The sequence below is a fragment of the Balaenoptera borealis genome (genome assembly GCF_965194805.1).
Source record: "Balaenoptera borealis genome assembly, chromosome: 18".
NCBI lineage: Eukaryota > Metazoa > Chordata > Mammalia > Artiodactyla > Balaenopteridae > Balaenoptera > Balaenoptera borealis.
The window spans coordinates 30,637,796-30,646,850 of record NC_138877.1 but is presented as its reverse complement, the minus strand read 5'-3'; the positions used below and the strand labels follow the sequence as shown (position 1 = coordinate 30,646,850).

General features: G+C 37.6%; 1 long non-coding RNA gene across 1 annotated transcript in view; it reads left to right on the top strand.

Annotated features, from left to right (window-relative positions):
- The first annotated feature begins 692 nt into the window (after nucleotides 1-692).
- LOC309615760 overlaps nucleotides 693-9,055 on the top strand; it is a 31,151-nt gene continuing 22,788 nt past the window's right edge. Inside the window, exon 1 of the long non-coding RNA XR_014237057.1 lies at nucleotides 693-9,028. This is a non-coding gene — a long non-coding RNA (uncharacterized lncRNA). The remainder of the gene's footprint in view (nucleotides 9,029-9,055) is intronic.

Here is a 9,055-nt window from a genome sequence, read left to right as displayed (position 1 = left end):
CAAGGATTCTTCTATATAATACACAAATCAAACAATGTGATACACCATATTAACAAATTGAAGGAGGAAAATGATATGATCACCTCAATCGATGCAGAGAACGCATTTGACAAAATTCAACACCCATTTAAGATAAAAACCCTCCAGAAAGTAGGCATAGAGAGAGCTTTCCTCAACATAATAGTGGCCACATATGACAAACCCACAACCAACATCATCCTCAATGGTGAAAAACTGAAACCATTTCCAGTAAGACCAGGAACAAAAGAAGGTTGCTCATTCTCACCACTATTATTCAACATAGTTTTGGAAGTGGTAGCCACAACGATCAGAGAAGAAAAAGAAATAAAAGGAATCCAAATCAGAAAAGAAGACATAAAGCTGTCACTGTTTGCAGATGACATGATACTATACATAGAGAATCCTAAAGATGCTACCAGAAAACTACTAGAGCTAATCAATGAATTTCGTAAAGAAACAGGATACAAAATTAATGCACAGAAATCTCTTGCATTCCTATACACTAATGATAACAAATCTGAAAGTGAAATTAAGAAAACACTCCCATTTACCATTGCAACAAAAAGAATAAAATATCTAGGAATAAACCTACCTAAGGATACAAAAGACATGTATGCAGAAAGTTATAAGAAAGAAATTAAATATGATACAAAAAACATGAAGAGATATTCCATGTTCTTGGATTGGAAGAATCAACATTGTGAAAATGACTCTACTATCCAAAGCAATCTACAGATTCAATGCAATCCCTATTAAACGACCACTGGCATGTTTCACAGAACTAGAACAAAAAAAAATTCACAATGTGTATGGAAACACAAAAGACCCCGAATATCCAAAGCAATCTTGAGAAAGAAAAATGGAGCTGGAGGAATCAGGCTCCCTGAATTCAGACTATACTACAAAGCTACAATAATCAAGAGAGTATGGTACTGGCACAAAACAGAAATATAGATCAATGGAACAGGAGAGAAAGCCCAGAGATAAACCCACGCACATGTGGTCACCTTATCTTTGATAAAGGAGGCAAGAATATACAGTGGAGAAAAGACAGCCTCTTCAATAAGTGGTACTGGGAAAACTAGACAGGTACATGTAAAAGAATGAAATTAGAACACTCCCTAACACCATACACAAAAATAAACTCGAAATTGATTAAAGACCTAAATGTAAGGCCAGACACTATCAATCTCATAGAGGAAAACATAGGCAGAACACTCTATTACATAAATCACAGCAAGATCCTTTTGACCCAACTCCTATAGAAATGGAAGTAAAAAAATAAATAAATAAACAAATGGGACCTAATGAAACATAAAAGCTTTGCACACCAAAGGAAATCATAAACAAGATGAAATGACAACCCTCAGAATGGGAGAAAATATTTGCAAATGAAGCAACTGGCAAAAGATTAATCTCCTAAATTTACAAGCAGCTCATGCAGCTCAATATCAAAAAAACAAACAACCCAATCCAAAAATGGGCAGAAGACCTAAATACACATTTCTCCAAAGAGGATATACATATTGCCAACAAACACATGAAAGAATGCTCAACATCATTAATCATTAGAGAAATGCAAAACAAAACTACAATGGGATATCATCTCACACCAGTCAGAATGGCCATCATCAAAAAATCTACAAACAATAAATGCTGGAGAGGGTGTGGAGAAAAGGGAACACTCTTGCACTGTTGGTGGGAATGTAAATTGATACAGCCACTGTGGAGAACAGTATGGAGGTTCCTTAAAAAACTAAAAATAGAACTACCATACGAACCAGCAATCCCACTACTGGACATATACCCTGAGAAAACCATAATTCAAAAAGAGTCATGTACCAAAATGTTAATTGCTGCTCTCTTTACAATAGCCAGGGCATCGAAGCAACCTAAGTGTCCATCAACAGATGAATGGATAAAGAAGTTGTGGCACGTATATACAATGGAATATTACTCAGCCATAAAATGAAACAAAATTGAGGTATTTGTAGTGAGGTGGATGGACTTAGAGTCTCTCATGCAGAGTGAAGTAAGTCAGAAAGAGAAAAACAAATACCGTATGCTAACACATATATATGGAATCTAAGGGGAAAAAAAGGGTCATGAAGAACATAGGGGAAGGCTGGAATAAAGACACAGACCTACTAGAGAATGGACTTGAGGATATGGGGTGGGGGAAGTGTACGCTGTGACAGAGAGAGTGTGGCATGGACATATATACACTACCAAACGTAAAATAGATAGCTAGTGGGAAGTAGCCGCATAGCACGGGGAGATCAGGTCGGTGCTTTGTGACCACCTAGAGGGGTGGGATTTGGAGGGAGGGAGACCCAAGAGGGCAGAGATATGGGAGTATATGTATATGTATAACTGATTCACTTTGTTATAAAGAAGGAACTAACATACCATTGTAAAGCAATTATACCCCAATAAAGATATAAACATAAATAAATAAATAAACCAACCTCTCTAAAGAAAAAAAGGAAGGTATTAGGTAAAGAAGGTGAAGAGAGAAACCATAAAATGGTTAAATAACATGTAAAACTGCCCTGTATAACCCATAACCAAAATTAAAATAAAAAAATAATACAAAATCTATTTCAACAGTCATTCAAATATCCCTAAGTATTCATATGTGTAGTGAAATAGTCATTCTCATACATTGGTACTCAGATTCTCCATTTCATTTCTTTGGTAATTACATATCTGTCATAATCCCTTACATGTCTGAATTTACTGTATTCATCCAGTCTAATTAATATCCCAATCTTAGTTTCTTTCAGCATTTCCATGATTTAAACTTCATAAATCTAATGTGTTATAATGGATCAATAGACTTCTGTATTATGTTAGAACAGGAAAGCTGACTATAAGAGAATAAAATTCTCACTTGGCTTTAAATGACATTAGAGAGGAGACCTTCAAGATGACAGAGGAGTAAGACGTGGAGATCACCTTCCTCCCAAAAAATACCTCAAAAATACATCTACATGTGGAAAAACTCCTACAGAACACCTATTGAATGCTGGCAGAAGACATCAGACTTCCCAAAAGGCAAGAAAATCCCCACATACCTGGGTAAGGCAAAAGAAAAAACAGACACAAAAGAATAGGAACAGAACCTGCAAATCTGGGACTGAGTTGTGAAGGAGGAAAAGTTTCCATACAGTAGGGATCCCCTTCACTGGCGGGGACAGGGGCTGGGCAGTGGGGGAAGCTTCAGAGCCATGGAGGAGAGCACAGCAACAAGGGTGCAGAGGGCAAAGAGGAGAGATTGCTGCACAGAGGATTGGTGCTGACCAGCACTCACCGACCTGAGACATTTGTCTGCTCACCCACCAGGGTTGGTGGGGGTTGAGAGCTGAGGCTTGGACTTTGGAGGTCAGACCCCAGGGAGAAGACTGGGGTTGGCTTCATGAAGACAGCCAGAAGGGTGTTAGTGCACCACAACTAGCAGGGAGGGAGTCAGGGAAAAAGTCTTGAACTGCCTAAGAGGCAAGAGACAATTGTTTCAGGATGCACGAGGAGAGGGGATTCCTGCTTTGTGTGCCCAAAGAAGGCAAAGCACCACTTAAGTAAGTTCCAGAGACAGGCCTGAGCCATGTCTATCAGCTATCACAGAGACAGGCATGAAACACTAATACTACCACTGCCTTCACGAAGAATCCTGTGTGCAACAGGTCATTACTCACACCCCCCTCAGGAGCCTGTGCAGCATGCCACTGCCAGAGTCCCAGATCCAGGGACAACTTCCCTAGGAGAGCACAGAGTGTGCCTGACACTGTTGCAATGTTAAGCTGTCCTCTGCCACTGCAGGCTCTCCCCACATTCCAATTATGACTACCGTACCCCTCCCTCTCCCCAGCCTGAGTGAGCAAGAGAGCCCTAATCAGCCACTGTTTTAACTCCCTCCTGTCTGGATGGAGAACAGATGTCTGAGGGTGGCCTACAAAGAGAGGTGGGGCCATAATCAAAGATGAAACCCAGGAGCTGTGAAAGTAAAGAAGAGAAAGGGAAAATTTTCCATGCAGCCTCAGGAGGAGCGGATTAAATCCCTACATTAAACTTGATGAACCCTGCATCTGTGGAATACATGAATAGACAATGAACATTCCCAAAATTGAGGCGGTGGACTTTGGGAGTAACTGTACACTTGGGGTTTGCTTTCTGCATCTGATTTGTTTCTGATTTTTATATTTATCTTAGTTTAGTTTTTAGTGCTTGCTATTATTGGTGGATTTGTTTATTGATTTGGTTACTTCCTTCTTTCTTTTTTCTTTTATTATTTTTTTAATATTTTGTAATTTTTAATTTTTTTTCCATTTTCCTCTATTTGTGAGTGTATATGAGTATGTTTCTTTATGTGATTTTTGTCTCTTTAGGATTGCTTTTACCATTTTTCCTAGGGCACTGACTATTCTTTTTTTTTTTTTTTTTTGGTTGTTTTCTTTTTACGAGTGTATGTCTGTATTTTTCTTTGTGTGATTTTGTCTGTTTAGTTTTACTTTTAACATTTGGTTTGGGGTTTATCACTTCTATTTTTTTCCCCCCGTTTTTTCTTCCTTTTCTTACAAGCCGTGTGGCTGGCAGGGTCTTGGTGTTCTGACCAGTTGTCAGGCCTGAGCCTCCGAGATGAAAGAGCTGAATCCAGGATATTGGACCACCAGAGAATTCCTGTCCCCACATAATATCAATCGGCAAGAGCTCTCCCAGAGATCTACTTCTCAAAATTAAGACCCAGCTCCACCAAAAGGCCAGCAAGGTCCAGTGATGGACACCCCATGACAAACAACTAGCAAGACAGGAACACAAACCCACCCATTAACAGAGAGGCTGCCGAAAGTCATACTAAGTTCACAGACACCTTAAAACACAACACAGGACTTGGCCATACCCACGAGAAAGAAAAGATCTAGCCCCACCCACCAGAACACAGGCACCAGTCCCCTCCACCAAGAAGCCTACACAACCCACTGAACCAACCTTAGCCACTGGGGACAGACACCAAAAACAACGGGAACTACGAACCTGCAACCTGCGAAAAGGAGACCCCAAACACAATAAGTTAAGCAAAGTGAAAAGACAGAAAAACACACAGCAGATGAAGGAGCAAGGTAAAAACCCAGCAGACCTAACAAATGGAGAGGAAATAGGCAGTCTACCTGAAAAACAATTCAGAGAAATGACAGTAAATCTGATCCAAAATCTTGGAAATAGAATGGAGAAAATACAAGAAACGTTTAACAAGCACCTAGAAGAACTAAAGAGCAAACAAACAATAATGAACAACGAAATAAATGAAATTAAAAATTCTCTAGAAGGAATCAATTGCAGAATAACTGAGGCAGAAGGACGGGTAAGTGACTTGGAAGATAAAACAGTGAAAATAACTACCACAGAGCAGAATAAAGAAAAAAGAATGAAAAGAATTGAGGGCAGTCGCAGAGACCACTGGGACAATATTAAAACACCAACATTAGAATAACAGGTGTCCCAGAAGAAGAAGAGAAAAAGAAAGGGTCTGAGAAAATATTTGAAGAGATTATAATTGCAAACTTCCCTAACATAGGAAAGGAAATAGTCAATCAAGTCCAGGAAGGGCAGAGAACCCCATACAGGATAAATCCCAGGAGAAACATGCCAAGACACATATTAATCAAACTATCAAAAATTAAATACAAAGAAAAAATAAAAACATCAAGGGAAAAGCAACAAATAACATACAACAAAAGCCCCATAAGCTTAACAGCTGATCTTTCAGCAGAAACTATGCAAGGCAGAAAGGAGTGACAGGACGTATTTAAAGTGATGAAAGGGAAAAAGCTACAAGCAAGATTACTCTGCACAGCAAAGATCTCATTCAGATTCATCAGAGAAATTGAAACCTTTACAAACAAGCAAAAGCTAAGAGAATTCAGCACCACCAAACCAACTTTACAACAAAAGCTAGAGGAAATTCTGTAGGCAGGAAATGCAGAGAAGAAAAAGATCTAAAAAAACAAACCCAAAACAATTAACAAAATGGCAATACGAACATACATATCGATAATCACTTAAATGTAAGAGGATTAAATACTCCAACCAAAAGACACAGACTGGCTGAATGGACACAAAAACAAGACTCATATATCTGCTGTTTAAAAGAGACCCACTTCAGACCTCGGGACACATACAGACTGATAGTGAGGGTTAGAAAAGGATATTCCATGCAAATGGAAATCAAAAGAAAGCTGGAATAGCAATACTTAGATCAGATAAAATAGACTTTAAAATAAAGAATGTTACAAGAGACAAGGAAGGACACAACATAATGATCAAGGGATCAATCCCAGAAGAAGATATAACAATTATAAATATATATGCACCCAACATAAGATCACCTCAATACATAAGACAAATGCTAACAGCCATAAAAGGGAAATCGACAGTAACATAGAATTGTAGGGGATGTTAAGATACCTCTTTCACCAAACACAGATCATCGAAAATGAAAATAAATAAGGAAACACAAGCTTTAAATGGCACATTAAACAAGATGGACTTAACTGATATTTATAGGAAATTCCATCCAAGAGAGCAGAATACACTTTATTCTCAAGTGCTCATGGAACCTTCTCCAGGATAGACCATATCCTGGGTCACAAATCAAGACTTGGTAAATTTAAGAAAATTGAAATCATATCAGGTATCTTTTCCAACCACAACACTGTGAGACTAGATATCAATCACAGGACAAAAACTGTAAAAACTGCAAACACATGGAGGCTAAACAATATGCTACTAAATAACGAAGAGATCACTGAAGAAATCGAAGATGAAATCAAGAAACAAATGACAGTGAAACCATGATGACCCAAAACCTAAGGGAAGCAGCAAAAGTTGGTCTAAGAGGGAAGTTAATAGCAATATAATCTTACATCAAGAAACAAAAAATCTCAAATAAATGACCTAAACTTACACCTAAAGAAATTAGAGAAAGAAGAAAAAAAAAAAAAAAAAACCCAAAGTGAGCTGAAGGAAAGAAATCCTAAAGATCAGATCAGAAATAAATGAAAAAGAAATGAAGCAAACAATAGCAAAGATCAATAAAACTAAAAGCTGGTTCTTTGAGAAGATAAACAAAATTGATAAACCATTAGCCAGACTCCTCATGAAAAAAAAAAAAAAGGAGAGTACTCAGATCAACAGAATTAGAAATGAAAAAGGAGAAGTAACAACTGACACTGCAGAAATACAAAGGATCATAAGAGATTACTACAAGCAACTATATGCCAATAAAATGGACAATCTGGAAGAAATGCACACATTCTTAGAAAAGCACAACGTTCTGAGACTGAACAAGGAAGAAATAGAAAATATAAACAGACCAAGCACAAGCACTGAAACTGAAACTGTTATTAAAAAACTTGCAACAAACAAAAGCCTAGGACCAGATGGTTTCACAGGCAAATTCTATCAAATATTTAGAGAAGAGCTAACACCTATCCTTCTCAAAATCTTCCAAAATATAGCAGAGAGAGGAACACTACCAAACCCATTCTATGAGGCCACCATCACCCTGATACCAAAACCAGACAAAGATGTCACAAAGAAAGAAAATTACAGGACAATATCACTGATGAACAAAAATAAACAAGTGGGACCTAATGAAACTTAAAAGCTTTTGTACAGCAAAGGAAACCATTAAAAAGATGAAAAGACAACCCTCAGAATGGCAGAAAATATTTGCAAGTGAAGCAACTGACAAAGGATTGATCTCCAAAATATACAAGCAGCTCATGCAGCTCAATATCCAAAAAACAAGTAACCCAATCCAAAAATGGGCAGAAGACCTAAACAGACATTTCTCCAAAGAAGACATACAGATTGCCAACAAACACATGAAAGGATGCTCAACATCACTAATATTTAGAGAAATGCAAATCAAAATCACAACGATGTATTACCTCACACCGGTCAGAATGGCCATCATCAGAAAATCTACAAACAGTAAATGCTGGAGAGGATGTGGAGAAAATGGAACACTTTTGCACTGTTGGTGGGAATGTAAACTGATACAGCCACTATGGAGAACAGTATGGAGGTTCCTTAAAACACTAAAAATAAAACTACCATACGACCCAGCAATTTCACTATTGCGCATATACCCTGAGAAAACCATAATTCAAAAAGAGTTACGTACCACAATGTTCATTGCAGCACTATTTACAATAACCAGCACATGGAAGCAACCTAAATGTCCATCAATAGATGAATGGATAAAGAAGATGTGGCACATATATACAAAGGAATATTACTCAGCCATAAAAAGAAATGAAATTGAGTTATTTGTCATGAGTTGGATGGACCTAGAGTCTGTCATACAGAGTGAGGTAAGTCAGAAAGAGAAAAACAAATACCTATGCTAACAATATATATATGGAATTAAAAAAAAATAGTTCTGATGAACCTAGAGGCAGGACAGGAATAAAGAGGTAGGCATAGAGAATGGACTTGAGGACACAGGGAGGGGGAAGGGTAAGCTGGGACGAAGTGAGAGAGTAGCATTGACATATATACATTACCAAATGTAAAATACATATCTAGTGGGAAGGAGCTGCATCGCATAAGGAGATCAGCTCCATTCTTTGTGACCACCTAGAGGAGTGGAATAGGGAGGGTGGGAGGGAGGTGCAAGGAGGGGATATGGTGATATGTGTATACATACAGCTGATTCACAACAAAGAAACTAACACAACATTGTAAAGCAATTATACTCCAATTAAACTGTTTTAAAAAATTAAAAATATAGGTCTTTAGGTGTCCAAAAAATGTGAAACTGTTTCAGTATAGAAACTAAATTATATAGTAATTCTTTATCCTAACATTATTTAAATAATGTTGGAAGATTATTTATTTATTTATTTACTTATTTACTTATTTAGTGGCATTTGACAGTCAGTGGAGGTCAATATATGCATGCATCTGTCACATTTCACTGAATGCCCCCTACAAATTTTATTTAGTACTTAAAATGGCAATGGTGGTTTCA